Raw genomic sequence first — 26545 nt, forward strand, 5'->3', positions numbered from 1 at the left:
ATGAAGCCAGTATTACTTTGATTCCTAAACCAGACAGAGACCCAGTAAAAAAAGAGAACTACAGGCCAATATCCCTGATGAATATGGATGCCAAAATTCTCAATAAGATACTAGCAAATCGAATTCAACGGCATATAAAAAGAATTATTCACCATGATCAAGTGGGATTCATTCCTGGGATGCAGGGCTGGTTCAACATTCGCAAATCAATCAACGTGATACATCACATTAACAAAAAAAAAAGAGAAGAACCATATGATCTTGTCAATTGACGCAGAAAAGGCCTTTGACAAAATCCAGCACCCTTTCTTAATAAAAACCCTTGAGAAAGTCGGGATAGAAGGAACATACTTAAAGATCATAAAAGCCATTTATGAAAAGCCCACAGCTAACATCATCCTCAACGGGGAAAAACTGAGAGCTTTTTCCCTGAGATCAGGAACACGACAGGGATGCCCACTCTCACCGCTGTTGTTTAACATAGTGCTGGAAGTTCTAGCATCAGCAATCAGACAACAAAAGGAAATCAAAGGCGTCAAAATTGGCAAAGATGAAGTCAAGCTTTCGCTCTTTGCAGATGACATGATATTATACATGGAAAATCCGATAGACTCCACCAAAAGTCTGCTAGAACTGATACATGAATTCAGCAAAGTTGCAGGATACAAAATCAATGTACAGAAATCAGTTGCATTCTTATACACTAACAACGAAGCAACAGAAAGACAAATAAAGAAACTGATCCCATTCACAATTGCACCAAGAAGCATAAAATACCTAGGAATAAATCTAACCAAAGATGTAAAGGATCTGTATGCTGAAAACTATAGAAAGCTTATGAAGGTAATTGAAGAAGATTTAAAGAAATGGAAAGACATTCCCTGCTCATGGATTGGAAGAATAAATGTTGTCAAAATGTCAATACTACCCAAAGCTATCTACACATTCAATGCAATCCCAATCAAAATTGCACCAGCATTCTTCTCGAAACTAGAACAAGCAATCCTAAAATTCATATGGAACCACAAAAGGCCCCGAATAGCCAAAGGAATTTTGAAGAAGAAGACCAAAGCAGGAGGCATCACAATCCCAGACTTTAGCCTCTACTACAAAGCTGTCATCATCAAGACAGCATGGTATTGGCACAAAAACAGACACATAGACCAATGGAATAGAATAGAAACCCCAGAACTAGACCCACAAACGTATGGCCAACTCATCTTTGACAAAGCAGGAAAGAACATCCAATGGAAAAAAGACAGTCTCTTTAACAAATGGTGCTGGGAGAACTGGACAGCAACATGCAGAAGGTTGAAACTAGACCACTTTCTCACACCATTCACAAAAATAAACTCAAAATGGATAAAGGACCTGAATGTGAGAAAGGAAACCATCAAAACCTTAGAGGAGAAAGCAGGAAAAGACCTCTCTGACCTCAGCCGTAGCAATCTCTTCCTCAACACATCCCCAAAGGCAAGGGAATTAAAAGCAAAAGTGAATTACTGGGACCTTATGAAGATAAAAAGCTTCTGCACAGCAAAGGAAACAACCAACAAAACTAAAAGGCAACCAACGGAATGGGAAAAGATATTTGCAAATGACATATCGGACAAAGGGCTAGTATCCAAAATCTATAAAGAGCTCACCAAACTCCACACCCGAAAAGCAAATAACCCAGTGAAGAAATGGGCAGAAAACATGAATAGACACTTCTCTAAAGAAGACATCCGGATGGCCAACAGGCACATGAAAAGATGTTCAGCGTCGCTCCTTCTCAGGGAAATACAAATCAAAACCACACTCAGGTATCACCTCACGCCAGTCAGAGTGGCCAAAATGAACAAATCAGGAGACTATAGATGCTGGAGAGGATGTGGAGAAACGGGAACCCTCTTGCACTGTTGGTGGGAATGCAAATTGGTGCAGCCGCTCTGGAAAGCAATGTGGAGGTTCCTCAGAAAATTAAAAATAGACCTACCCTATGACCCAGCAATAGCACTGCTAGGAATTTATCCAAGGGACACAGGAGTACTGATGCATAGGGGCACTTGTACCCCAATGTTCATAGCAGCACTCTCAACAATAGCCAAATAATGGAAAGAGCCTAAATGTCCATCAACTGATGAATGGATAAAGAAATTGTGGTTTATATACACAATGGAGTACTACGTGGCAATGAGAAAAAATGAAATATGGCCTTTTGTAGCAACGTGGATGGAACTGGAGAGTGTGATGCTAAGTGAAATAAGCCATACAGAGAAAGACAGATACCATATGGTTTCACTCTTATGTGGATCCTGAGAAACTTAAGAGAAACCCATGGGGGAGGGGAACAAAAAAAAAAAAAGAGGTTAGAGTGGGAGAGAGCCAAAGCATAAGAGGCTGTTGAGAACTGAGAACAAACTAAGGGTTGATGGGGGGTGGGAGGGAGGAGAGGGTGGGTGATGGGTACTGAGGAGGGCACCTTTTGGGATGAGCACTGGGTGTTGTATGGAAACCAATTTGACAATAAATTTCATATATAAATAAAAAAAAATAAACACTCAACTTTCAAAAAAAAAAAAATAAAACCAGTGAGTTAATTCGAAAAAAAAAATTATCTTTGGAATAGTTATAAAATGTATATTAAAAGCCAAACACTATAGCTTTTTTTAAAGTTTATTTATTTATTTTGAGAGAAAGAGACAGTGTGAACAGAGGAGAGTTAGAGAAAAAGGGAGAGAGAGAATCCCAAGCAGTTTCAGTGCTGTGAGCACAGAGCTCGGTGCAGGGCTCGATCCCACAGACCCTGAGATCATGACCTGAGCCGAAATCAAGAGTAGGAAACTTAACCGACTGAGCCAGCCAAGCTCCCACTCCACCTTTTTAAAAAGGTGACTCAGTTTTCTTCTTGAAATAGAAATTACCTTTGGTAAGTTTTGTATTTGTTGAATATTTAATCATCATTAATTTTTATATGTGTGCTGTTTGAAGGGCAAAACACAAGGGTAAAATTCTAAAGGTTGAACCTAATTTTCCTTTGTATCTAAGGATCTCCACTGATATCCCAGCGTCACTGTAATATCCTAGAGTCCATATTTCATGCTGTTGGGCAAAACGTTTCCTTTTAGCAAACTTGGGTGAATAGAGAAGATAATAACTCTGAGGAATCTTTTCCCTGGCTTCACTTCCAGTACTGGAGTGATCAGGAGAAGTATTTCCTCCAAAATAGATACAAGGAAAAACAAAAGGCCTGGATGACTGGGGCCTGAATAACTCTATACAACTGAAGTTCTCCCAAAGATATCACATATTGGTGCTTTTACTACTGATATGAAACTCCTCTTCTTTCTCTGATATCTGAAAGGATATACACTGCATCATTGAGGAGAGCTATTTATAAGAACATGGAAAACTTGTTTTAAAAGCAACTATCAAAACTGGCAGGGAAAGAGATTTGATGGATTCTTTTGTATTCAGAATTAATGCTCCAAGGAGAGAAAATGCCAATGAATGCAAAGGTCTGAGCAGCAAATTAACAATTCTCATGGTTGGTCTTGATATTTGATGTCAGATAAATTTCAATGAACTGAGTCTCCAGTTTCTTTCATAGAGAAACATAAAAGTCTGCTCTCTATAGACTTTAACAGATGGAAAAGAAATATACTGAATTATGTAAAATGCTAACTCTGAGATCCAGTTATTTGAAGGCTCATAAAAGTCCAAGTATACTCCATATGTTTGGAAATACCTGGTCACTGACATTCGTAGACTTAATGTTTTCTGACTTCACTATCTTTGGATGGCCCTGAAGTTTCGATACAAGCAGAACCTTGTAATTTTGTGAGAGCACAAATGTGAATAAATTGCCACAAGTCTGGGGTATCCAAGTCACTAACCCAATCAAGGAGGTGTGCCTAGCCTGCTGCCCACCAGCCCCAGCTCAGTGCAGTCTTGCTGTTCTCCATCATCAGCTGCATATGCAGTAAATCTCAAGAAGTATAAGAGGTATCATATGTGTGTGTGTGTGTGTGTGTGTGTGTGTGTGTGTGTGTGTGTGTAGCCCTGCAAAGAAAAAGAAAGCTAGTCTCTCGTTCTAATGTTGTTGAAGAAAAGGTAAAACTCTCAGAAAGTAATTATTCTTAGGCAGAAAATACTTTGGGGATAATTACAAGCCATTGTTAAAATCTCTTTCATTTGAGGTTGATGATGTGATAAGTCACCCATATTCTATCTAAAGACACACAGACTGTGGGGAGGGGGTTGCGGGGAGAGGTTAGTTTACAACACTATTTAGCATCTTCCTGGCCAGGGCACAACTACTTTTCAAGTGAGAAATAAAACAATAAAAATTCAGTGAGGAAATGCACTGGAAATAATTACCTTTTACAGAAATGGGATTCAGGAGGTCTATAGAGGCATGTCCATGAAGCAATAGGCAATGTAGCTTCTACTACTGCAAAGAAAGCACCAAAAGTAAAAGTTGACTCAACAGTCTGGATAATGTGACACTAATAGGGGAGGTGGCCTCAGCTGACCCTCCTCTCAAGCTGAAGAAATTCATGCCCTAGCATAAATTCCTTATTCAACTCACAGGGAATCACCCTACATTCAAAGGCAATTACTTTGTTTCAGAAATACATTAAATGTTCATGCCAGGAAATGGATAGAGTTGCAAAGGAGACAAAAGGCAGTTGTCAATCATATTCTTTAATTTTTTTTAAGTATTTATTTATTTCTTGGGAGACAGAGAGACAGAGTGCAAGCAGGGGAGGGGCAGAGAGAGAGGGAGACAAGAATCTGAAGCAGGCTCCAGGCTCTGAGCTGTCAGCACAGAGCCTGATGCGGGGCTTGAACCCACAAAGTGTGGCATCATGACCTGGGCCAAAGTTGGACACTCAACCGACTGAGCCACCCAGGCACCCCGATCATATTCTTTAAGGAGGCATTTATAGCATCAAGAATACCTTCTGAGCTGGGTCCTTGGCTTTCTGCATTCATATTGTATCTTCCTCTACGATCTCCTCACACTTCTTCCAGCTCTGAGGCTGGATAATCACTCAGAAGGGCAGGGGAACCCTGCCAATCTCCTGTGACTTGTCATTCTCCACTGTTCACACTTTTGAACAAGCACAATTGCATGGTCTCATCAGCATAGACTGGATTTTGCAGTTTCAGACCACTTTACAGATAATGTTAAATCAATCATTGTACAAGGTAGAATAGGTTTATTTTAATTTATCTTAATAGTTCTATAAAAGACTCTGTTCCTATATTTAGACAATATTTAAAAGTTTGAGGGAATTTAAAACTTCAGTGATAATATAGTGCAGTTCATGGGGAAAATTGTATCTTGTGTTGGTATTTATAAACTTACTGATTCACAACAAATGCATGACTTTAGGTGTCCAGACAGATACCAAGGACCTATGTTTTTTTCGGATTAAACAGTTAACCATTTACATATATTTTTCTCTGCTTCATTCTGTATATTTTAAAAACCATTCTGTTTAAATAATGTCTCATTTTCAAGTAACAAAAAAATTTACAAAGTTGCAAGGAGAGAGTCAATGTAAATCAACTGTAACTCAGCTCTGGTGCTATGTGCCCCTAAGCCTAACAGAGCATGAAGGACTTGGAAATTAAGTCACTGTTTCAGAGTTAATCTTGTGAAGAAAACACTTATTAGATTGGAGTTCTAAAGAAGTTGGCTAAAAAGACAGACTGTCTCCCAAGTCAAAAGTCGGAAGTACCTGGAAATCTAATAAAGATTTGCCCACTGCAGCTTTATCGCCAATGTTACTATACCTGCAGAAATTATGTCCATTTCTTGAAGTATGGCAGACTAGGTAACCTGGTCAACCCTTCAGGGGAAAACAAATAAAAAAAAATAAAATAAAATTTACAACCATCTTTTTTAATGCATTAGTGATCTAGCAAGAAAGTGAGGAATACTCAGGCCAAAAACTGAGTGAAAAGGGATAAAATAACCCAGAGATATAAGCTGAGTAATAAAATTGATTTTTTTCATTGAGGGCATTTGCTGAACTAGGTAAACACAAACTTTGGTTTTTATGGCTTCATAGGTACTGAAGACAAGAGACAAAGTTCAGGGACCCCAAGAGTTGGGAGGGGACATCTATAATGAAATTAGGACCTTAAAAGCCTCACCCTTATTCTAGTGTAAGACGAGCAAGCAATAAATCTATTCACCCCAGAGAAACCACAGAAGACTGCAAGGAGAATTTTCTGCCTCAAATCTTACTAAGTAAAAGGGGTAAACAAAATCTCACTTGAGAATTTATAATCAAATGAATTTGCTTTATCTACATGATCAGGCTGAGGATTTAGCTTAAAGTGTTCTTGGGCAGAATGTGCCCTCAGGCACCTGGCAGAAGGAAACCTACCTTCATTCCAGACCTCAAAAATTCCCAGAGATAAACTTCTATAGAATGTAGTATATAATAAAAAACTATGATATACAAAAGAAAACAAGACAATATGATGAAAGCCGGCAGAAATCAGAGTTAACGCCATCAGCTCATCAAAGACTTCAGGTACAGGAATTATCAGAAACAGAATATGAAATAAAAGAAAATTATGGAGGAAATGAATAAAGAACAATAACATGAGTGAATCTCTGGAATCTAGTCCTGAAATCATTATTGCACTATTGCACTATATGCTAACTAACTTGGATGTAAATTAAAAAACAACAACAACAACAACACTAACATGAGGAATGACCAAGCATATTAGAGAATGAACCAAATAAACCTTATGGAAAGGAAACTTGGTAATTGAAATTATAAATCAAATGGGTTTAACAGAAGATTAGATATAAAAAGAATTAGTGAAGGGGCGCCTGGGTGGCTCAGGTCATGATCTCACAGTCTGTGTGTTTGAGCCCCGTGTTGGGCTCTGTGCTGTCAGTTTGGAGCCTGGAGCCTGCTTTGGATTCTGTGTCTCCCTCTCTCTCTGCCCCTCCCCCGCTCACGCTCTGTCTGTCTCTATCAAAAAATGAATAAATGTTTTTAAAAAATTAAAAAAAAAAGAATTAGTGAAACAGAATGTAGATCACAAAAATCTGCCATAATTTTACAGAAAGAAACAGGTATAGAGAATAAAAAAGGGAAAGACACAAAGTGAGAAGGTTTAAAATGTACCTGAATAGAGTTCTACAGTGTAATAGTTGGTGTTACTGTGTCAACTTGCCTAGGGCATGGTACCCAGATATTTGGTCAAACATTATTCTAGATATTTCAGTGAGGGCATTTTTTAGGCAAGATAAACATTTTAATCATTAGACTTTGAGTAAAGCAGATGACCCTCCATTATGTGGATGGGCCTCATGAAATCAGTTGAAGGCCCTGAGAGAAGACTGATCTCTTCAAGCAGAAAGGAATTCTACCAGCAGACTGTCTTTGGACACAGACTGCCACTCTTCTGTAAGTCGCCAGCCTGCCAGCCTACTCTGGATTTTAGACTCACCAAGCCTCCACAATCATATGAGCAAATTACATAAAATCTCTCTCTCTCTCTCTCTCTCTCTCTCTCTCTCCAGACACAGATGCACACACACAGACACACACATGCAGTGTTCATTCTGTTTTTCTGGAAAACCCTGACTAATATGTGCAAGGAAAGAGAGTGCAGCAATATTGAAGACATAATGCCTGAGAATTTCCCATAACTGATGAAAGACACCAATGTACAGATTTAAGAATATTCATGAATCCCTATGCATGATAAATACAAAGAAATCTGTAACTATACATGGCATAGTAAAGCTGGAGAACACCAGAAGCAAGGATAAAATCATAAAAGCATCCACAGAAGACAGAATACTTTCAAATGAATGACAGTGAGACTGACAGCACAGTGCTGGACAGCAACATTGGAAGTCAGAAGATCATGGAAGGATATCTTCATCTACCGAAAGGAAATAACTGCACCCTAGGATTCTATGCCTGAAAAGATTCCTTTTAAGAGTGATGAAGAAAGGAATAGAGATGTTTTCAGACAAACAAAAGTGAAAGAAAGAAGTGAAAAATGAAACCATCAAAAAGTGAAATCATCCGAAGGGCCTTAGTAAAGGCTAAAGGATATATTTCAGGGAGAAGGAAAGCAATCCTTTCTTCCATGTAGGGAGAGAACCCATACAGACAGGGATGCCTGAAGTAGGTGTGAGATGCAAGAAGAATGAAAAGCAACGGAAGTAATAAACATGCAGGTAGACATAAATAAACATTAACTGGGGCACCTGGGTGGCTCAGCTGGTTAAGCAACCAGCTTCATCTCAGGTCATGATCTCACGGTTGGTGAGTTCAAGCCCCATGTCAGGATCTGTGTTGACAACTGGGAGCCCGGAGCCTGCTTCAGATTCTGTGTCTCCCTCTCTCTCTGCCCCTCCCCTGCTTTCACTGTCCCTCTCTCTCTCAAAAACAAAATAAAAACATAAAAAGTTAAAAAAACAAACATTAACTGCAAAAAATAGCACTGATGACATGTTATAGGATTAAAAACAGGAAAAGTACAAATAACAAGATATCTTCCCTCTCCTAGGTTGATGAAGACATACTTCCCATATCATCTTCTAAAATCGTTATTGTTTTTGCTTTCATATTTACATATTTCACCCACCTGGAATTCATTTTCATGTAAGATGTGAACAGGGTGTCTCTATTAGTCAGCTTTGCTGAAGTAACAAACAACCCTCAAAATTTTAGTGGCTTGCACCAAAATATATTGCTCTTATTAATGTCAGCAACTGCAGATTTGCTACTTCAGCTCTACCCTACGGTGTTTTTTCCTTGCAGGTCCCATGTGTCTTCTCATTCTGGAAACCAGGCAGAAAAGACAGCCCTTTATGAGATATGTCATTCTTGGGGCAGAAGGAAAGAGCTAGACCCTGTTAACTTAAATAACCTCCATGGATGTGGCATACGCAAGTGCTCAAGCCAGACACAGTGAGTTGGGAACATATGCTCCTTGTACAGGGAGGCATTACAAATCATATGGCAATGGGTAGAAGTATATAATCCTCTAACAGGAAAGAATACAAATCTAATTTACAAAGTTCCTCATTTAGTTTTTTCCCTATGAGATGCCCAGTTGTCCTGCTATGATGTACTGAAAAGTCTATTCTTTCCTCAGGGATTGCTTTGCCAGCTTTGTTCAAAGACCAAGCTTCCCACATAGCTGTGCTCTTATTTTTTTCAATTTCTTTCTTCTTGTTCCCAAACCAGATCATCTTATTACTATAGTCTTTAGCAAGTCTTCATAACTGATTAACCAAATCTACTCACTTTGTTCAGGTGTATTTTGGCTCTTCTTGGATCTTTGCCCTTCCATAGACCTTTGTTGATTTCTGTAAACACCTGTTGGGATCTTGAATGGGTTTACATTTACATCTATTGATCAATTTAGAAAGAATTGGCATCTTTACAATATTGAATCTACTAATTCATTAACATGGCTATTTCGATCTTCTTTAATTTTTTCAGTGACATTTTATAGTTTCCTGAGTAGAGGTCATTATATTTTCTCTTAGATTTATTCCTGTTTTATGCTTAGGTGATTTTTTTTAATTATATATTTCCTTTCATTTTGTTTTCAGTAGTGTTTTATGCCTTTAACTTTTTTGTTAATTTCTTTTTAATGTTTACTTATTTTTGAAAGAAAGGGAGAGAGAATAGAAGAGAGAGAGAGAGAGAGCATGAGTATGGGAGGGGCAGAGAGAGAGGGAGATAGAGAATCTGAAGCAGGCCCCCCTGCTGTCAGCACAAAACCCCGTGTGGGTCTCCAACCTGTGAACTGTGAGATTACGACCTGAGCCGAAGTCAGATGCTCAACCGACTGAGCCACCCAGGTGCACCACCTTTATTAACTTTTAATTTATATGTGAGATCCTCTGGAGTTTATTTTGTTGCAAAAATAAATCATTTTAACTTTATGTTTTTTGAAATATTAAGCCATCTGTACCAATAGTGCTTATTAAGAGTACATCTTCTCCCCTTTGAATGCCATCTTTATCATATACTAAATTTCCATGAATGCCCCAGTTTTTTTTTTGCCCCTATGCAGTTTTCATGTATTTGGCCCATCCACCAATAATCTTTAATTATATTTTATTTCCCAGGCTCTATTTCTTTGCTGGTATGTAGGCTTTTTCTTTCTCATCCCTCTGTACTTTTTCTTAGATTAAGAAATTTTTGACTCTTATTCCTGATGCATAGACATGCAATTGATTTTTGTGTATTGATGTATTTACCAACCTTGCTGAATTCTAATAATTGTAATTGTTAATTCTAATAATTTACCAGGATGTTCATTTGGATTCTCTACTGTACAACAATATTATTTACAAATGAAGTATTGCCTACCAGGAAAGCTCACCTGAGCTTTGGTGTCCAGGGTTTTTTTTTTTTTTTTTTTAAGTTTTCTTATTTATTTTTGAGAGAGAGAGAACACATACATGACAGAGAGAGAGGGAGAGAGAGACAATCCCAAGCAGGCTCCATGCTGTCAGCATAGAACCCAACAGGGGGCTCCAACTCATAAACTGTGAGATCATGACTTGAGCTGAAATCAGGAGTCAGATTCTTAACCAACTCAGCCACCCATGAGCCCCAGAGTCCGGGGTTTTTATTGTGGTTCCATCATGTAGGCATAGAACGCTTGTGTGACTGAACTTAGTTATTCAGTGGTCAGTGTCTCTGAAAGTCAAGTGTGGTGTGGGCCAATGCCGTCACCAAAAATCACATTGTTTTGAGTCCAAGTCTGGCTCTGTGCTGCACATGGTGCCTGCTCTTTTCTCTCTCAAAACAAAAAAAAACACTAAGAAATCACATTGTTAGTGTACCCTGTTGGGTGTGGCCTGTGGCCCCAGTTATCAGGCAAGATAACTTGCCTGTATCAGATACTTATCATGCAAGATATTCTAAAGAACTTGTCAGAGAACAGCCCTTGGTTTAGAGTGTAGAGGGTTTGGGCAGCCCAAGCCAGCTGAGTTAACCCCTTACTGTACATTTTATAGAGAGGGTTTTTGTTTTTGTTTTTGTTTCTATTTTTGTTTTTTTTAGGGAGAGTTTGTTTTGAACAGACTCCCAAGTCACTTCTAGTTTAGAACTTATGGTTTGAGACTTTTGGGATTACCTAGGTCATATGAATTTGAGTTTAGCTCTGCTTATGGGTTGGCTGTCAGTTTTAAGTGATCAATGATCATTTTACCCCTTCTGTTCTGCTCAGTGCCAGTGCAACACTCCTTGAAGTCATGTGTGTGTGTATATGTACATGTGTGTTAGGGTAGTACATTTAAATTTTTCCCCTACAATGAGGGCATAATGCTACAACAAAGGATCCTAAATGGAATGGGCAGGTTTTCCTATTAGATTTACCAATTTTAGGGGTCTCTAGGTCTTGTCTTCTGTCCTCAAGCTTCAACAAGCCATGACTATCAACCTAAGCTTAAGTTTGCCAAGTTAGACAAATGTCCTTGAGGGAAATGTGACTTAGGTACTCTTTGAGTCCCTTTTTTCCTTTAGATATTGCCCTGGTCACTCCTTGCTGTTTTACAGTCCTATTGAGTGCTTTTCAGAATGGGCTTTTAAGGGGCACCTGGGTGGCTCAGTCAGTTCAGTGTCCTATTTTGTCTTGGGTCCTGATCTTACTGTTTGTGGGTTCGAGCCCTGCATTGGGCTCTGTGCTGACAGTACAGAGCCTGCTTGGGATTCTCTCTCTCTCTCTCTCTCTCTCTCTCTCTGCCTCTCAGTCTTTGTCCCTCCTCCACTTGCACTTTCTCTCTTAAAAATAAATAAATAAATCTTTTTTAAATAAAAAAAAGAATAGGTTTTTAAAATATATTTAATTCTGTACTTTAGATTTTTCTTTTTTTTTTTTTTTTTTTTTGCAGGAAAATTTAGGAGGCTAGGAAACACCTAGACATCTATACTACTGTGGTACAAGACCAGTTCATTTGTTTTCATATTTTCTTTTATAAAATAATAAAGATATTGGGACGCCTGGGTGGCTCAGTCAGTTAAGCATCTGACTCAGGTCACAATCTCACGGTTCATGGGTTCAAGCCCCATGTTGGGCTCTGTGCTGACAGCTTGGAGCCTGGAGCCTGCTTCGGATTCTGTGTCTCTCTCTCTCTCTCTCTGCCCTTCCACCACTCATGCTCTATATCTCTCTCTGTCTCTCTCTCTTAAAATAAATAAACATTAAAAAAAATTTTTTTTAATAATAAAGATATTTAAGGTCATAAATTTTCCTTTGACTATGACTTTTGCCATTTCCCATAGGTTTTATTATAAATTGCTATCCTTTTGTTAATGTCTAAATACACTGTGATCTCAGGTTTTATTTCCTTTTTAATGAAGGGGATATTTTAGAAAGCATTCTTTCATTTTAACGTGGTTAAGTGTTTCTATTTTGTTATGTTTTTATATTCTTCTGTTGATTTCTAGCTTAATTGAATTGTGGGCAGAGAATGTGGCTTGTACAATCTTTATGTCTCTGGAATCTATTAAGATTTTCTTTGGGCCAAGTACATGATCAATTTTTATGGATATGCTGTAAGCAATCAAAAAGAACGTGTTTTCTCTGTTTATAGAAACCCTGTGTAAACAGGGATAAGATTTGTGCTTTAAATTAATGTGCTTTTCTCTTTCACATTTCCATATTTGTGTTTTTCTTCCACTGCCCAGAGTAATCTGTTGCCTTAGGTGAAAATTTGGACAGTTACAGCAGGGTAAAAAGAGAGAGTGGTAGTCTATGTTCAGCTTTTGATCACCAAAATAGAATTTTTTAAAATCTAAAGTAGAACAATATTCTTAAAAATCAAGCTTTCACCAGAGAGAAAAGGATTTTCTAAATTCCTTATGTTCATTAGCATATCCAGATACAGGCCTCAGGGATTTTTGCATGCTGCGGTTAAAGTAAACCACAAGTAGACAGAACTCAGTCTGTGAAGTCCTTGTTAGGAGATCACTTTTTCTGTCTTGCTCTTGTCCGCTGTAGTGGAAAAGGGAAAAGACCGTGTTCTGACCACCTTATTCTGGCTATCATCTTGGACAGAGTGGTTTTGAGGGTGATATTGGTCCTGATGGTAGGGCATAGTGGCTTCAAGCAATAAGATGTCAGAAAAGCTGGAATAAAAAAAGAAGGAGGTGGCGCCTGGGTAGTTCAGTCAGTTGAGCTTCCGACTCTTGATTTTGGCTTGGGTCATGATCTCATGGTTTGTGAGTTCGAGCCCCGCGTCCAGCTCTGCACTGGCCATGTAAGCCTACTTGAGATTCATTCCCTCTCTCTCTCTCTCTCTCTCCCTCCCCCACCTCAAAAATAAATAAATAAACACTTTAAAAGAAAAGAAACGAGAAAGAAAAGCTGTCATCAGAGTGGACTTGTACCTCCCTTCCATTTAGAACTCTTAGGAACGTCTAGCTCTTAAGTGTGGCCTCCTCACCGTCATGTGGGGACAAGCCAGACTGTGATAATATAAGCATGGTCCTGTGGTGAAGGTAGGCAGAGAAAGGGCACAAGTTGGACCCCTTGTCTCCCTCAACCTCTGTGTGGTGTGGAAGCAGTCAGAAGTTCCCATATCCCCTCCAAAGTGGGTGGCTGGCTTCCAGAGTGAGGGTTGAGCTGACCCGGTCCCAGAAGCTGTAGGTGGATGGCAAAAGCTAGAGGTCTGATGTTAGTTTGGCGTGGAAGAACGCGCAAACCAGGCTTCCAAATCCTAAGCAGGGCTGTTAGAGCCTGCCTGAGTTCAGAGGAGGATAAGGAGGCTACCAGCCACAGACCTAAGCAGTGGATTCCCCCTAATTAGGTACATCAGGGACATCATTACAGAAACCTGGTGACTCTGAAGGCAACACCGGGTCCTGCCCACATAGATCCAAGCCCTCTCTGCTGAACCGCAGATATCCTTTTGAGAGTGGTAGGGTGTGGAAGAAGAAATGCAGAACTCTGAGTATACACCCCAAAGAGACAAAAGACCCAAGACAGACTGAGGTACCATTAGTTAGCAAAGGTAAGAACCACTCCTTTTAGTGCCAATGAGGAAAAGCTGGTGAGGAAGATTCGATCATTATAAGGAATTGAGAAGCTACAGTTTTTAGACATAACTAAGTAGTTGTGAGTGCAAATGTGTGACTTCCTTAGCACCCCATTTCTGTGAGGCACATCAGATTGCTGCTTGTCTTATTCAAGTCCTGTTTATCCCTCATCTACCATTTGTCAATGTGAGCTGTCAAATTATTAAAGAGAAGTATTACCCCCTCCCCACTGAGAGTAGTTTTATCAACATTTCTGTTTCTGAGCAATTTTGCCATAAATACTTTTCTGTGTTGATGTTTGGTAACAACATATCAACATATATTTTCTTTGATGGGCTCTATTATTTATCCTTATAAAATATTCATTTCTGTCACATTTAATGTTTTTGGCTTTGAAATCTATCCTATCAGATGGTAACTTAGGGAGTCCTGCTTACTTTGTGTATTAGTTTCCTAGAACTACCCTAACAAAGTGCCAAATACTTGGTAGCTTAAAACCACGGAATTTTTTTTTTTTAACATTTATTTATTTTTGAGAGACAGACAGAGTATGAGTGGGGGATGGGCAGAGAGTGAGGGAGACGCAGAATCCAAAGCAAGCTCCAGGCCTGAGCTGTCAGCACAGAGCCCTACACGGAGCTCAAATTCACAGACCAAATTGTGAGATCATGACCTGAGCTGAAGTCAGACGCTCATCTGACTGAGCCAACCCAGGCACCCCCACGGAATTTTTTAAGATTTTTTTATTTATTATTTATTCATTTATTTATTTTGAGAGAGAGTGTGTGTTCACGTGTGAGCAGGGGAGGGTAAGAGAGAGAGAGAATCCCAAGCAGGCTTAGCATGGAGCCTGAAGCAGGGCTCAAACCCACAAACTGTGAGATCATGACCTGAGTCGAAATCAATAGTCGGGACACTAAACTGACTGAGCCACCTAGGCGCCCCAAAGATTTTTTATTTTTAAGTAATCTCTACACCCACTGTGGGGCTTGAACTCACAACTCTGAGATCAAGAGCTGCATGCTCTTCTGACTGAGCCAGCCAGGTACCCTACAAACCACAGTTTATTGTCTCACAGTAGTGGAGGTTGAAAGCCTGAGATCAGGGTGTCAATAAGGCTATGGTCCTTATCTCTTCTAGCCTCTGGTGTGTGTTGGCAATTCTTGGCTTATAAATGCATCACTGCAGCCACATGGCCATCTTTTGCCTTTGTGTCTTCACATGGTCTTCCCTCTGTGCGTGCCCATGTCTGCATCCAAATTTCACCGTTTTATAAGGATACCTGTCCTACTGCATTGAGGCCCACCCTAATGACTCCATTCTAATTTGATTACCTCTGTAAAAACTCCATATCCAAATAAGGTCTCATTCTGAAGAACCTAATACAGTATGTTCTGAGGATTAAGACTCCCACATATCTTTTGAGGGATTTATGATTCAAGCCATAACACTTTGTGTTTGCATGATCTATTTGACTCTTTATTTCCAATTTTTATCATTTTGTTCCTAGTACATTTTTTTTGACAGAAAATATTTAAGAGTCTATTTTTATAGAGAATTCAACCCATTTATATAAATTTTAATGCTTTCATCTTATTTTACATCTACTAATATACTTTACTATGTTACCTCTTTTCTCTTTTCCTGAATTCTGCTGGGTTAATCAACTCATAACTATACTTCCCATCAAGATGAAACTGTTTGAATGCTTAATTTTTTTACTTCTTTCATTCTCTCCTTCCTCTTTGCCCCCATTTCTGTTTTTCTTTTTATTAAACTAATATAAAATTTTAGTTTCAGATTATTTTTACATACTTCCTTATAGAATGGCTCTTTCTGTTGCCAAGAATCTTTTCTTAATCCTTACACAGCAGTTTGCAATCATATTAGCATCAGCCATTTAGAGTTAATTGTGTTTAGTTTATGGTTTACCACTGTTTCATATATTATAGTCTAACCCTATTTTGAGATCTTTGTTTTGAATTTCATTTTTATTTGGTTGGAGTACTTCCCAAGCAATTTCTTGGAAATTTCTTCAGAAAGAGCATATGTCTATATATTTTTTGTGCCATTGTATGTCTGAAAAAAGTCTGTCTTTTGTTTTCATATATAATGATAACTTGGCTCAAAATAGGAATCTCAACTCATGGTCCTTTTCTTTCAAATACATCTAAATGTTGTTTCCCTATATCTAGAGTCAAATTATGCAGATGAGAAATCTGAACCTGGCCTGATTATCTTTTCATTTGGGCAATTACATCTCTGTCTGAAAGCTTGTAAGATCTCTTCATTCTTAGGGTTTAGAAATTTCACTGAGATGTGGCCAGGTTGTTTTTTTTCCTGAATTCTGCCCACCACTTTATGAGTTTTTTCTTTCTTTTTAAAATTTTTTTTAATGTTTATTTATTTTTGAAGGAGAGAGAGAGAGACAAAGCATGAGTGGTGGAGGGGCAGAGAGAGAGGAGGACACAGAATCCAAAGCAGGCTCTAGTCTCTGAGCTGTCAGCACAGAGCCCCGTGTGAGGCTCCAACTCATGAACAGTGACATTATGATCTGAGCTGAAGTTGGTTGCTTAACTGACTGAGCCACCCAGGCTCTCTACTTTGTGAGCCTTTTCAACCTGAAAACATTTTTTAGTTCAGGAGAGTTTTTTCTCTATTTTCTCCTTCCTTCCTTCCTTCCTTCTTTCTTTCTTTCTTTCTTTCTTTCTTTCTTTCTTTCTTTCTTTCTTTCTTTCTATAATTTTACCTGCTACAATCATTGTTTTTATCCATCTGGAACTTTTATGATTCCCAGGACCTTTGGCTTTGCCTTTCATGGATCACCTTTTTACTTTTGATTTCCCTTTATCATTTTGCTCAAGGATGCGAGATAAAGATTCCATTTATATGTTCAGATCATTCATTTTCCTTTCATCATCATCCATTCTCTTTTATACCTCTCTTGAATTTTTTGGTAACTTTTTGTTTCAATATAGTTTTTAAAGTACAGAAAAGTTTCAAGAAAAGTATAAGACATCCCTTTTACCAATTGTTTATGGTTTTGCCCCATTGTCTGTGAAATTTTTAAGGAATCATATTTTAAATTTCTGTTTATTCATAGTTTATAGTATTTGTTGCTGTCACAAATAAAGAAATTTTTATTATGTTTTCTGGATGGTTATGTTTGGCATATATGAAAGTTAGTGGGGGAATATTTATCTAGTAATCAGACTTGTTATTAAACTTTCACATTATTCCTACATTTTTCAATTAGTTTTTTTGTATTTTCTTAGTAGATGACCATATCAACTACAAATAATGACAACTTTATATTTTTCTTTCCTATAATTGAATGTCTTCCTACTTCCTTATGTTATTATTTTGACAAGGGTCTTCAGAATAATGTTGAATAACAAACACCCTGATCCTCCTGGTCTTATTCCTGATCTTAATGGGCTTTCCCAAGAAATTGAGGAATGTCCCCTGGCATTCACATAAAGAGTGATATTTGCTATTAGTTTTTGAAAAATGTCCCTTCTCAAGTTAAAGAAGTCCCATGTATTTTTAGTTTAAGAGTTTTGATTAATAATTGATGTTAAATTTCATCAGATCTCTCTTCTGTACTTACTATAATGAGCACGTAATTTTTCTCATGCAATCTATTAATATAGTGAATCACATTAATAAATTTCCCAATGTTTAACCATCTTTACATCCAGGGCATACTGCTCATTGCTCAAAGCATATTCATCCTTGTGACATTGAGCTATGGCCTTCCTTTCCCCTGACTGTCCTGGTTTTACTGTCATAGTCACATAAGCGTCCCATCTTTTCCTATGCCCTTAAAAACATTTAAAATCAACTAAGAATATAAAGTGATAAAAGTTTGAGGAGTTAATAAATCTCTTGAAGGCCAAATCTAGAAAGTTAAAATGAAAAGTAATGACAATAAAAACGTCCTTTACTCTTCTTACTTTTTGGGAACAAAATCTTTAAACATATCAGCTGATTTTCAGACATCCACTGGTCAGGGCCTCATGGACACCAAACCAAGGAAAAAGCATTGTCATTTCAGAAGTGTCAGAAACTTAGATTAGCCAAGTACTTAAAAATGTATGTAGCTTATAAAGTCTAATAGTACTAAAAGTGATAGAAGCAAAAACAAAAAACAATCACTGTCCTTCCTGCCTCTGCCTCCTCAGCCCCAAAGGCATCCTTTGATGTTTCTTCTGTTGTCACCATATTTCCAAGTCAGAAATTGGATGCTGCTTCTTTTGGTTCTTGTATATAATCTATTGCTTCCCTATTATGGTAGCTGAAGATCTTAACTTTCAAAAACTTTCTACTCTTTTCCCCATTCTTTGAAAATAGCTGTATCTTTTTTAAAAAAAAAATCCATAGTCATCTTTATGTTAAGTAAATCTTACACACTGCTGAGCTGAATGGTAATGCTCTTTTTTTAAATTAATTTTATTTTTTAAATTTACATGCAAATTAGTTAGCATATAGTGCAACAATGATTTCAGGAGTAGATTCCTTAATGCCTCTTACCCATTTAGCCCATGCTCCCTCCCACAACCCCTCCAGCAGCCCTCTGTTCTCCATATTTAAGAGTCTCTTATGTTTTGTCCCCCTCCCTGGTTTTATATTATTTTTGTTTCCCTTCCCTTATGTTCATCTGTTCTGTGTCTTAAAGTCCTCATATGAGTGAAGTCATATGATATTTGTCTTTCTCTGACTAATTTCGCTTAGCATTATACCCTCTAGTTCCATCCACGTAGTTGCAAATGGCAAGATTTCATTCTTTTTGATTGCCGAGTAATACTCCATTGTGTGTGTGTGTGTGTGTGTGTGTGTGTGTGTGTGTGTGTGTGTATACATACATACCACATCTTCTTTATCCATTCATCCATCGATGGACATCATTTGGGCTCTTTCCATACTTTGGCTATTGTTGATAGTGCTGCTATAAACATTAGGGTGCATGTGCCCCTTCGAAACAGCATACCTGTATCCTTTGGATAAATACCTAGTAGTGAAATTGCTGGGTCATAGGGTAGTTCTATTTTTAATTTTTTGAGGAACCTCCTTAATGTTTTCCAGAGTGGCTGCACTAGCTTGCATTCCCACCAGCAGGGCAAAAGAGATGCTCTTTCTCCACATCCTTGCCAACATCCGTTGTTGCCTGAGTTGTTAATGTTAGCCATACTGACAGGTGTGAGGTGGTATCTCATTGTGGTTTTGATTTGTATTTCCCTGATGATGAATGATGTTGAGCATTTTTTCATGTATTGGTTGGCCATCTGGATGTCTTCTTTGGAGAAGTGTCTATTCATGTCTTTTGCCCATTTCTTCACTGGATTATTTGGTTTTTGGGTGTTGAGTTTGATGAGTTCTTTATAGATTTTGGATACTAACCCTTTATCTGATATGTCATTTGCAAATATCTTCTCCCATTCTGTTGGTTGCCTTTTAGTTTGGTAATGCTTTTATTACATTTCCTTTCCTGCAAGTTGCTTTGATTTTCTTGTTGTTATTCTTTGCCTCATCTTTTCATTTGCTTACTTTTCCCTGAACCTATTGCTAAGTCTTCTAATATTCCCCAATAGCTCTGTAGAGTGCCTCTCAGTACAATTTCCCAAGCCGTCAAATCTATTGGATAACCTCCCTTTCCATATGCCTCCTGCCAATCTGCTGTGATGCTCCCCTGGCCAAGGCACAACACTCAGCCTGTGAGTCCCTTTACTCCTTTCCTGCACTGGGTGCTCTGCTTTGTGTTTTCCTGTCTTCTTTCTTGATTTAGTCCCTCCTTTTGATGAAACACATATTCCAGTAGCTTCCTGTGAAAGGCCCTGGTAGTTTTATTTTTTTTTATTATTATTTTTTTTTTTTAATTTTTTTTTTCAACGTTTATTTATTTTTGGGACAGAGAGAGACAGAGCATGAACGGGGGAGGGGCAGAGAGAGAGGGAGACACAGAATCGGAAACAGGCTCCAGGCTCTGAGCCATCAGCCCAGAGCCCGACACGGGGCTCGAACTCACGGAGCGCGAGATCGTGACCTGGCTGAAGTCGGACGCTTAACCGACTGCGCCACCCAGGCGCCCCAAGGCCCTGGTAGTTTTAATCCTTTCCACTTGGACCTAGTGCCTGAAACTCTGCTGAAAAGTTTTGAGACTTTGCATGACTGGCAATATCTTTATTATGTCCTCATGCTCAGTTTTCCAGGCCATAGCATTCTAAGTGGAAATTAATTTTGTGGGCATTATTCCTTTTCCTTCTGGCTTCTAACATTACTACTGATAGGTCACCATGATAATCTACTTATTCCCAATGCACCATATGTGATTGTTTTTTCTCTCTGAAAACTTTTAGGATGTTCTTGTCTCCAGTAAGAATAAGTAATATTGTGAAAAACTTCTGTGTGTCCAGAGACTACTCTTCCACTCTGATGTTATTCAGCCATGTGATCCTCCAACAACCCTATGAGGTTGTTGCTACTATAATTATTCTCATTTTACAGAAGTGGAAAACATGACACAGATAGATGAGGTTATTTTCCTCCCAGGGTTTATATCCAGTCCAACTCTACATACTCTTAACCACTATTCTTAGCTTCCTACGAATGCAAAGTTTCAGGCACTAGGTCCAAGTAGTAAGGATTAACACCACCTGCAGTTTGGCCCCTTGATCTATGCACAAGGTCAACTAATTAGGAAGCGGTTTCTCTGTATTAGCCTGCCTTGGACGTTTCCTAACAGGAACCAGCCAGTAGCACTTTTTACAGCCAGCAGGCAGGGAGCTTCCAAAGACAGAGCAGGTATCATTTTCAGCACGGTCTTGTACTACTTACAGCCAATGAGGAGCCTTGCAGAGGGTGAGGTGAATCACTACTTGTAAGGCTGATGCAGCACCAGTCTTGACAATAGCAAGCACTCCCCTTTGTGACGTCCTGAGGTGTCTTGCACCCAGATGCTGCTAGTTGTTCATGCCTTATCTTCTGTACCTACTGTAGTCCTAGTGATTTTCCTCTTCTTATCTTTTAGAATACCACTGTAGGTGTCCATCATTGGCACATGGTTGATCTGTGTGTGATATTCTTTGTATTTTTTTGTTAACTTTTCCCACATTTGCATCTTCCTACCTAGACTGTGGACAGAACTATCTTATACATCTTCTAAGTCGTCGTAGCGACAAAGAGACAACATATATATACACATACATACGTATGTGTGTGCACTTGCCTTTTAAAGGCCTTTTATCATAGAACTAACATATCTTCATGCTAAAAAAATTAAGACAGTAAAGAAGGGTAGAAAATAAAAGTTACATTTTCTCAATTCTTTTGAGTCTCCCAAACTCCTGCTTGTATCTCCTGCCATCTCACTGCCTATTTCCACTCCACAGAAACAGCTCCATCCAGAAATTTTCTACATATATAATAGCATATATATGTATTATATCTTTTAACATAAATGGGATCATGTGACGCATACAGTTCTGAAACTTGGCAGTTTCATTTGTTGTATTATTAACATCTTTCTGTAGCTGCAAACTCTTCCCCTTTCAAACAGCTGTGTAGTATGAATGAATCAATTTTTAAAATCAGTCATCTATTGATGGGCATTTAAGTCCCATCTAGGTTGGGGTTTTTTGTTGTTGTTGTTTGCTTTGCTATTACAATCAATGTTGCAATGAGCTTCCTTATAAAAACATCTGTAATCACTAATGCAAGCATATTTATAAATGAATTCATTGAAGTGGAACTTCTGGGTCAAAAGGTATATGCACTTGAAACTGTGATAAGTACAGCCACACTTATTTCCATGAAAGCTGTGCCAAATCTGCTCTTACTGTGTCTAAGAGGGCTTCTTTCCTTCCATCATATCCAATTCCAGATCACATAGCTTTTTAATGTTCCTTTATCTACTTTGGAGAGAAATTTGCATCTCTTCGTCATTTCAATTTCTCTAATAATGATTGAAATTGAGCATATTTTTGGATATTTGTTGGCTACTGGTCTCACTTTTTTGCACTGGGCTGATTTTCATGTTCTCTGGCCATTTTCTAGTGGGCTATCCATTGGTTTGTTGGTTTTACAAGAAGTTTGTTCATTGTCTTGTGGCTTTTTGTTGTTGGTGGTGTTGTATTCATGAAATTAGTCCATTACCTGTTATGTGTATTGCCAATATTTTCCCTAGTATATTGTCTATGGTTTAACCCTGTTTTTTCACTTTGTTACTTATTATGCATGTATGGACATGGGGATGTATATGAACTAAGGCAGCTGAAAAGAATAGAGGCTTGTTGAAAGTCCCCAAGCTCATAGGAGTAAAGAGGATGAGGGGGCAGAGAACTTTCCAAGCTCTATTGCTCATGTGCATTTGCTCATTTTACGAGAATCTGCCTTACAGAGCAGCTAGGAAGCAACCATTATCTAAACCTAAGACTCCTGTTTACATAGTGTTCAGTAAAAAAAAAAAAAAAAAGCAATAATCTACAAAAATACATTATGAGATAAAAACTAGCTTTCTCCTCCTCTACCCTACCCCAAGAAAGATTCTGGGATATCCAGGATTGAATGACATATTACTGTGCAACTTGTCCATGCCAACTCTTGGAACCAACTTAATTCTCATCAGCCACTATAATTTATTAACAGTGAGGTGAGAAAAGACATGAATCAGCTTAATGTGATATAAGTAGGGCGTTGCCATAGCAACAAGATGCAGTCTGTTTTCTACTATTTATGTATGGTTTATTTTCTCCAGAGCCTCTGAGTTATTGCTTGAAACAAATGGAATGAGAAACATCTTGTTCTGAACACCGTCCCCCACCCCTTAGAGTGTATGTGTATATAAAACCACATTTTTTTCCATGAGAGAAAAAAAACAAAAACACAAAATTAAAAAAAAATTATGTTTATAGCAAAAAACTAACTACATAGTTTCCAATTCACTGTGATTTTACAGAACTCAAATGCTTTTTTTTTAATTTTCACCTCTGAGACACACTATTCCTCACTGAAACCTCTGGGAAAAAACCCAAAACACATGCTAGAAGCAAACCCAAAGCTAATATTGTTTCTCAAAGGAAACATTCATATTTTCTACCCAGACCTCAGGACTGGCTGGAACCAACTCCCCACTCCTAAAAGAGCACACTAAGAGTGAGCAGACTAAGCCTGGTGACAAGTTTTTATTTCACTTGATCTCAAAAATTCAATAGAAAAGTCCAATCCAGGGAGGAAGCAAGACCTGAGTTAGTGAGTCAGTCTACTTCCAGAGGGCACCACGGATCCTTTAGAAAGGAATCTTACCAGCCAGTAAACAGCCCCAACCTTGCCTGAAATACCTTGCAAGGAACAAGCACAGTTCATGAAGGATCCCTTTCATTTCCCGTGCTTTCCACTTTCCCTTGAGGATATAGATTCATTTTTTAATTTTTTTAATGTTTATTTATTTTTGAGAAAGAAAGAGAGAAACAGCATGTGCGGAGGAGGGGCAGAGGGAGAGAGACACACACACAGAATCCAAAGCAAGCTCTAGGCTCTGAGCTGTCAACACAGAGCCCGACGTGGGCCTCAGATTCATGAGCCACGAGATCATGACCTGAGCCGTGGGGCTCAAACTCATGAGCTGTGAGATCATGACCTGAGCCAAAGTCAGACACTTAACCACTGAACCACCCAGGTGCCCCATAGATTCAGATTTTAGATGGAGTTGGTTATCTCCAGGCCATGGAAGAAGTCAGGGTTGCAGCTGAGCAGAAAGGGAAACAGCAATGAAGTCCTTTCATTGCCCTTTTTCCTCACCCTAACTCCTGGTTCCTATCACAATTGCCCCCATGCTCTGTAGAGACAGAAGGAGGCATAAAACACAGGAGAAATTTAACTCTCAGTATCTTCACTCAACATTCAACATGAATTGATGTTTATTTGGCTATTTTATTTGAATCTTTCTGTCACTTCATAAGTTTAGCAAATCTTCCCAATCAGATCCTCATGGCTGCCACCAGGCTTCTATGCTTGGCTGGGGGTTCTGCTGAAGAAGCCCAGAAATGACCAGTAGCACTCACCTTTCATGTAGATGCCTCCCAGATCTCAGATTCTAACATGCTCACCTTCAGGATTTCCAAATCCTACTGCTCCTCAGACACTCCTCTACTGCTCAGGTCTGGGAAGAAGGGAAATGGTGGGAGATTATTATAACCACTTTGGTGTCTGGGAAAGACCCTTCTCCCCACCCCATCTTCTGCTGGATTTAGGATGTCATTCAAGTGAATTAAAGCAGTTCTATGTTAGCCAGGCTCATTAGTCCATAGGTCCTGGATATCACCATATGACACCCTCGTCATTGGTAACCCACTGTGATTTACCACTAAGAGAAAATCTAATTCATACCATACTAGAATCTTCCTTTGAGTCATTTTCCTTCAAGGTTTGAAGCACTTTTGGCTATATTGAGCAGTGGAGTATCTTATTTATTTTTTAGGTATAATTTACATACAGTAAAGTGCAAAAATCCTAAGTTTGAAGAATTTTACTTATGTGTATACGCATAACCACCCACCAGGCCAATATACAGAACATTTCCAACACTTCAAAAGCTTCCCTATGATCCCTTCCAGTCTCAGCCCCTCCAAAGGTATATGCTATTCTGATTTCTATCATCAACACTTAGTTTTTCTTATTCTTGAAATTATAGAAATGAAGTCATATAAACTTTTTTTGTATCTGGCTTCTTTTGCTCAGCATAATGTCATCTGTGAATGATATTATATGAGTCATTCATTTATTTTTAGCTGCATAGTACCCTACTCTATGAATATCCCACATTATATTTGTCCATTCTCTTACCGATGAACATTTGAGGGTTTCCTGTTTCAGGCTATTGTGAATAATTTGGGACTTTATGGATATTCTTATATATCTCTTTTGATTGGCATTGCAATTATACAGAATTGAATTGGTGAATCACAGGTAGGTTTAGGCTTAGTAGTTACTATCAAATTTTCCAAAGTTGTTGAACCAATTTACACTCCCAACACATCCTTGGTAGCATGTAGTATGGTTAGTCTTTTAAACTTAAGCCATTCTAGTGAGTAGTACCTCATTGTGGCTTTAATTTGAATTTTCCTGGTGACTACTGACATTGAGCACTTTTTTAAGTGCTGGGCCCAGGGCAAGTGGAGCACTCTGAGGCCTGCATTTGCTCACCACATCCCTGTGCCTGAGGGAGTGAAACCTTAAAGAACAACTAAAGAACACCATGACAGATGGAGAGAGAGAACACATAAGAAAGGATAAAGCACTTTTCCTGCTTTTTAAACAAGGGGCCCCACAAATTATGTGTTTGGGCTCCATCTTCAGTCTACTGAATTCAAATATTCAGGGTAGGGTCTGGGGTCCTGCATGTTCATTAAGATGCCAACATGGTGGCCATGTTCTGTAGACATTTTTCTTTTTTTTTTTTTTTCCAACGTTTATTTATTTTTGGGACAGAGAGAGACAGAGCATGAACGGGGGAGGGGCAGAGAGAGAGGGAGACACAGAATCGGAAACAGGCTCCAGGCTCTGAGCCATCAGCCCAGAGCCTGACGCGGGGCTGGAACTCACGGACCGCGAGATCGTGACCTGGCTGAAGTCGGACGCTTAACCGACTGCGCCACCCAGGCGCCCCTGTAGACATTTTTCAATCATCACATAAATATGTTCAGTTCTTGCAGGACTAGACAAACAAGTGAAGAAACAAACAAACAAACCCTCAACACCCGCTCTCTGTAAGGCTCTTCACTGTGGCCTTGAAAGAGTCCTCTCTATGCATTGACTTCACTTTTATTTCAACCATCTCTCAGCCCACTGCAGATTTAAAGTCATTCCATAGAAACTGCTCTTGCCAAGGTCAACAAGTACATTTTAGCTTCAAAATCCCAAGATATTTTTTAGTTCTTGTAATAGAAACCTTAATTTAGATTATTTGCCTATCTTACAATATCTCTTTTAACCACCCTTTTTCCCAATCAGGACAGACCCATAGGAGCCTAGTTTATATTTTGAGATCCTTCCGTCTGGCCACAGATAACTAAACCTGAACCTGTTTTAGGAAAATCAGATTCTTTCCTTCTTTCTTTCTCTGCTTTTCCCTTCCTCTCCTTCTCTCTACCCCCTTCCTCATATCCTACTTTCTTCTCTTCCCTTCCTCTCTCCTTCCTTCCCTCTTTCTGTCCCCTCTCTTCCCTACCCTGTCTCAAGAACTGAGATTCTAGTTTAGTCTGGGTAAGTTTTTAACTAGACAATCTGTACCCTCAAAACCATATGGTGACCATCTTCCAGTTCCTATGTAGCCTCGTGAGCCAAGGAAAGAAAGATATCTGCAAAAAGAGAGGACAGCAGATATGCTGAGAAAAGCTGCAAGGATGGTAAAAGCTTTAAGTTCTTATCTGCAGACCTTCCTGCTCTTGAGTCTATGTGACACTCCTGTTCTCTTATAATCTATCCTCTCCTTTTTCTGAGCTAACTTAAGT

General features: G+C 38.8%; 1 protein-coding gene across 3 annotated transcripts in view; it reads left to right on the top strand.

Moving 5' to 3' along the window:
* Positions 1-26545, top strand: part of LOC147582531 (uncharacterized) — a 244490-nt gene that overhangs the window by 134254 nt on the left and 83691 nt on the right. For 2 of the 3 annotated variants that reach the window (XR_015249228.1, XM_086701148.1), the window contains exon 3: positions 8799-8948. The exons of the other annotated variant lie outside the window; for it this stretch is intronic. The gene's annotated coding sequence lies outside the window, so the exon portion shown is untranslated. The remainder of the gene's footprint in view (positions 1-8798; positions 8949-26545) is intronic. 3 annotated transcript variants of the gene reach the window in all.

This window comes from Puma concolor, chromosome A3 (assembly GCF_028749965.1).
Source record: "Puma concolor isolate L17-30 chromosome A3, mPumCon1.1.hap2, whole genome shotgun sequence".
Classification (NCBI taxonomy): domain Eukaryota; kingdom Metazoa; phylum Chordata; class Mammalia; order Carnivora; family Felidae; genus Puma; species Puma concolor.